The sequence below is a fragment of the Sarcophilus harrisii genome, chromosome 6 (genome assembly GCF_902635505.1).
Source record: "Sarcophilus harrisii chromosome 6, mSarHar1.11, whole genome shotgun sequence".
Classification (NCBI taxonomy): domain Eukaryota; kingdom Metazoa; phylum Chordata; class Mammalia; order Dasyuromorphia; family Dasyuridae; genus Sarcophilus; species Sarcophilus harrisii.
In genome coordinates this window covers 160,252,002-160,257,445 of record NC_045431.1, presented here as the reverse complement: position 1 = coordinate 160,257,445, position 5,444 = coordinate 160,252,002, and the positions used below count along the sequence as shown (strand labels likewise).

At 44.9% G+C, this 5,444-nt stretch overlaps 1 long non-coding RNA gene across 1 annotated transcript; it reads left to right on the top strand.

Moving 5' to 3' along the window:
* Positions 1-1,512: 1,512 nt before the first annotated feature.
* LOC116419752 lies at positions 1,513-4,956 on the top strand. The gene is made up of 2 exons (XR_004230042.1): positions 1,513-2,259; positions 2,747-4,956. It is a non-coding gene; the product is annotated as an uncharacterized LOC116419752 (long non-coding RNA).
* Positions 4,957-5,444: the final 488 nt, after the last annotated feature.

Here is a 5,444-nt window from a genome sequence, read left to right as displayed (position 1 = left end):
ATCTCTTTCCTCAAGCTCTATCTGATTAATACAAAGAATTATGGAAGGAAGACATTTTAACAAAACCAAGGAAAACAAATACAGTTCAGCGGCCTTGCCCAAAATAAAATGTCTGCCTCGTGTCTCCCGGCTCTCTGTCATGAGGTAACATATCTCATCATACATTCTCCAATATCATAATTAGTCATGATTTGGATCAAAGTACTCAAGCTTTTCAAAGTTGCTTTTCATTACAATGTTATTGTTCTTGATAAAATTGTGCTTCTGCTTCTGCCTCGGTTCATACTTTTCTATGATTCACAGAACTCATCTCTTTATTTTTATTGAACAATAAATTTTATTATCTCCATATAGACTACAATTCGTTCCACCATTCCTCCTATTGTCTAAGAGATAATAATCTAAGCCTCTCCTCCTATCTATGTTTTTTTGTTTTTGTTTTTTCCTCCCTTGAAACCTTTAAACCCCGTTCAGGATGAAGACATTTGTTTCTATTTGTGACTGTATCCTAGATCTATCTTCCTCCTTAACCGCCCTTTCCCTTCCCACCCCTATCCCCACTAATATCCCAAGAGAATTTTATGAACAGCATTTCTACAGCAAATGTAGAAATTGTCTATTTTCAGACAAGCGTAGGGGCCAGCGGTCATCACATCTTCCTCCATGATTACAGACTCTTCTTCCTCCCCCAAACTGTAAGAAATTGGCAATTCCCCTGCCCCTTCCATTGTTTATCCCTTTCCCGTCTGATTCTCCTTTTAGCGCCCTCTTCTCACACCCCTCGGGACACAACTTTGCCACCTCAGACACTGCAAACAAGCAGGGAGCTGGGGTGGGATGGGGACTATCCCATTCCCCTTATCCCCGTCTCTTTGCCCCCCATTGCGAGGACATCCTCTGTCTTGAGTCTTGTCTGCAGAAGAATACGTAGCTGATTCAGCCAGCTGGAATGGCAGAGGGCCAGGGGCGGGTTGCACAGCCAGTTACTGCAGTCTGCCTTAATAGCAGGCTTTCCCTTCTTCCCCCTCCTCTTTTTTTTCCCCCACCCCAGTCACTGCATCTAGGGTACACCCTCCCCCCCAACTCCCACCCCTCCCCCCAAAAAGACACTGGAAGTTTGTGGCACACCATAAGTGACAGTAGCTGCAGTGTCCCTCCGCAGCAACCCTTCCGCTACCTCTCCCTTTTTTCCCCTTCCTCTCCTCGTTCCATCCTCCCCCTTCCCAGGGTCTCTTCACCATCAACCAAAGGCATCATGGTAGATCCCACCCCTGGAAGGCTCTCGTCCCTCCACTCAACTACAGGGAATAGGAGCAGTGATCTTTCCTCCCCCACCTCCCCACTTTCCTCTGCACCCCCACTCCCCGCAATGCGGTCGGTTCCCATCTCAGAAAGATCTGCAGCTTCTCCAACTCCTCCCTCTGCTTCCCCTCCCCATTTCCCTCTTCCCTCCAGTCTCCTTTCAGTCCTTGAGTCTGTTTGCACCGCCCCCATTCGTAGTCCGGCGTGGGTGGACACCACCCCTGGAAGACCCGAGGACCAGAATACGCAGCAGAGCTTCACAGATACCACTGCTGCAGCTTCCCTTCCTCTCTCCTTCTTCCCCTTCCCTTCCCCCTTTCCCTTCCCCTTCCCCTTCCTCTTACTCCTTCCCCCTTCCCCTTCCCTTTCCCTCTTTCCTTTCTTTTTTCCCTTTCCTGTCCCTGCCACCCACTTCCATCCCCCATGTCCTGCGTGGATGGTTCCCATCCCTGAAAGACCATAGATCAGAGTTCGCCACGCAATCTCCTTTTATGGTCTCCCCCTTTCTCCCCCTCCTTTCCCATCCCTTCCCCAGTCCTGTGTGGGCAGACTCCCCACCCCTGGAAGACCCTTGTCCCTCCGCTGAGATACTAGGGCTCTCTCCTCCCTTCCTCACGTCCCTCTGAACCCCCTCTCCTGCTACCCGCAGTATTAGGGGACCCCGCCCCTGGGAAAGTCCCAGCCCCCAAGAGCTGCGGATGCTGCGGTCCAACTTGCCCTCTTGGAGGGTAGCTCTTCCCCCTGGCTCCAGCTTTCGCTTTTCTTTGGGCTGCTTCTAGGAAAAAAGACCTGGGACAGCGACCGGACTGGGCCGCTATCGTTCCTGCGGAAAAGGCTGAATTTGAACACTTGAAAGATGCTCATGGCCAGCCCTTTGTCAACCGGGGAGCCAGCGCTTTTTTCACCCTAGAGGAATGGAGGTCACCCCTCCCCCTTGACGCCACCGTCTGTGATCTGGTATGAAACTATTTCGTTGACTTATTATCTGCTAGAGAAATTGGATTCTGGTTCTTTCCACCCTGACAGCGCCAAGATTGAAGGCCGCCCTCCCTAGCTGCAGCTAAGCCTGACTTGATCCCCAACCTTCCCCGCCAAAGCTAGCAGCCTTTTGAGATGTTGGGGCAGGTGCTGAGCAAGCTTAAGACAAAAGGAGTCCCCGATATAGCCGGGGATTTTGCCATGGGGCCCTGAAGGTAGTCTGGATGTGTCTGTGTCTGGGGGACTGGGGCAGCAGCTGCTGGGGAAGGTGCCAGCCTGGGTACCACTCCTGCCACCAGTGAGCTGAGGTAACATGGAGCAGGAATCCTGTTCTGGCCCAGGTAAGTCTAAGGAAGATATGATGCTCAGACTAGACACCAGACCAGATGTTAGTTTAGACGCTTCAGCTGGAGTGACTTGATGGTTCATTTATGCTGCTTACCAATCCTTGGTTCCTCCCTGACAGTTCGTTTTGGCCAGCCATTTCTGCTCAGAGCAAAGCAGAAGCTCCTTCCCTGAGGATGAGCGTCCAGACCCACAGGAAGCCTTCTTCTCACAAGCCCCAGCTCCCTTCTGCTGGAAGCACCCAAGCACCCAGAGGAGTCTCCCCATACTTCACTCTGGCTGTTCTCCTTAGCTCCTGACGTTCCAGGATTTCTCCATCCAGGTCTTCATTCTGTGTTGTCTCCTGTGCCAGTGACTGCAGCAGCCTTCTCCCCAGTCTCTTGATGGGGGCCATCTTGTCTCTCTCCTTGTTCTTCTCCTTTTCTATTTTCCTTAAGACCATACTAAAGTTTCCTCCATAAGACCATGAACAATTTTGATGACCATGGGGGAAACGGCTTCTCTGTGTCCTTCATAGAATGACTCCTAAAGGATTGTACAAATGTTTAGATTTCTATTTCCTTCCTTCCCTCCTTACCGAGAGTTCCCAGAAGGCTCTACTACCCCTTTGTGTGTCTAGGATTCCTTATTTGTATTTAGTGTCAAGTATTCCCTATATATGTCATTCTATCTCTTTTCCTTTCCATTTAATACAATTCAGCAAGTATTTAGTGCCTCCTATGTGCCCATTGCTAGTGTCACAGAGACAAAAATAGATACCTACATAGAAACCAGGAGTTGGTTCTTTTGCTTTCCCCTTCCTCTTTGTCCATGGAGAAAATCTATAGAGAAGGTTCATTGATCTGGAGTTGAGGGGAACCCTACCAAGCCATCTCATCTAAAGCCCCACTCCCACCACCAGTTTTATAGGTGAGGAATCTGAAGTGATTACATGGCTTGCACAAAGTCATGGGAATACTTTGAAAGGACAGAGATAAAATTTGAATCCAAGTCCTTTGATTCTAAAGACAGTAAATTTTCCTCAACCCATTGTATTACATTGGATCTCCCTCTTTTTCTTTCCTTCCCAACAATTGTCTAGGACAAATACCTCAGAGAAAAGTGAGAGAAAATGCAGAAGAAAGCTTAGTTCTGGGCTTTGGGGTTACAGTTCCCCCAACTCCTTCACTGACATCTAAAAGACCAACCTCCCATTCCATTACACTCCCAGCTCTCAGTTCTGATCCAATACATACATTCCATATGTATATAAAACTCCTCATTTTGAAAAGGAAGGGACCAACAAAAGGGACTTCAAAAGTTCCTCCCTCTCCCTCTGGTCCAGCCATGGCTACCTTCTATCAATACTGTTTTTCTCACTTAAGAAAAAATACCTTATAATATACCTTTTTTTGCTATTTCTTTGTATTCTAGCATTTAGTTTAGTGTAGTGTCTGATATACAGGGAGGCCTGAATAAATATTTGCTGGTTGTAATGGAATCCCTAACACTTTCCTCTGAGCCAAAAGAGCTCAGTAGGGTCTAATAGTTAACAAGGGCTATATTCCTTCTAGCTGTGAACCATGTAGACTGGTTCCAGCTGGTTCCCCAGAGTTGGGTGGGAGAAGGGACAATGTCCCCATCTCCTACCCGGCCTCCATGTGACCACAAGGTCACCCCTATATTTTTGTGTGTTTGTGTATCTTTCGTGTTTGTAGATGAATAATTATTCTATAGTGCATGTGACCAAGATTAGTAATGAATTCCTGAATTCCAAAAGAGCTGAAAATCCTGTAGCCAAGCAAATGCGATGACTACAGCAACTCCTGAGCAGCTGTGGTTGATGGCAGAAGTTGTGTCTATTGACTGCCGAGAAGTGGTTGGACAATACAATTCAGATGAAATGTAAAACACGCAAAGCAAGTTTTGCAAAACTGTTTTATTTTCCAATGAAGTGTAAATACTAGCTTTCCAGCTTCTTGTACCCGTAGTTAAAAGTTAAATTATTGAATCTTGTTAATCCTGTTAACTAGTTTAATTCTGTTAAGATGATGAAAATTGTGATTCTTTCATGATCAACATTTCTTTCTGTATAGATAACAGCTACCTATTCCTTACCTATAAAAAATACTCAGAAAAAAAAAAAAAACATAATAGAATCTATCTATGTCCAGGAAATCTGGTTTGGTTTGGTTTTGTTTCTTATTGAACTCTTTTGATATCTTTTGAAGGCAATATGATTCTGAATGAACACTTGTTTCTTCTCTCCTTATAGAATATTGGCACTTCATCATTATCCTGCTCTTCCTAATTACTTAAATAAATATACCTTTCTGTGTTTCTCTGGACTCATGATTGTAGTTCTACTCAGTTTATACTCATCCCAAGTTGTTTCATTAGTTATGCTTTAAAGTCCATTAAAGCTCAATTTTTTTCTCATGGAATTATGCCTAAGTCATAAGCCTATGTCTATTGCTTTTTGGAATGTTATCCTGCAATATTTTCTTCATTTTTAGTAGACACTGCAAGATCTTCTGTGAACCTGATTTGTAATTTCTTGTTTTATGAAGTCCCTTCATATGAATGTGAAACATAAAAATGTTTTTTTTGTTTTTTTTGTTTTTTGTTTTTTGTTTTTTTTTTTTTATGATTGCAATGAGGGAGGGGGTAGTAGAGGGAAAAGGGAAGGAATAGAATTTGGAAGTTAAAACTTTTAAAAATAATTTAAATTGTTTTAACATGTAATTGGGGAAATATATATGTACCTTGCTTTTTACTCACTGGAGTTTTTAAAGCCCTTCCCCTAGAATTTACCACCCGGGAACTCTTGAGGAGATCCC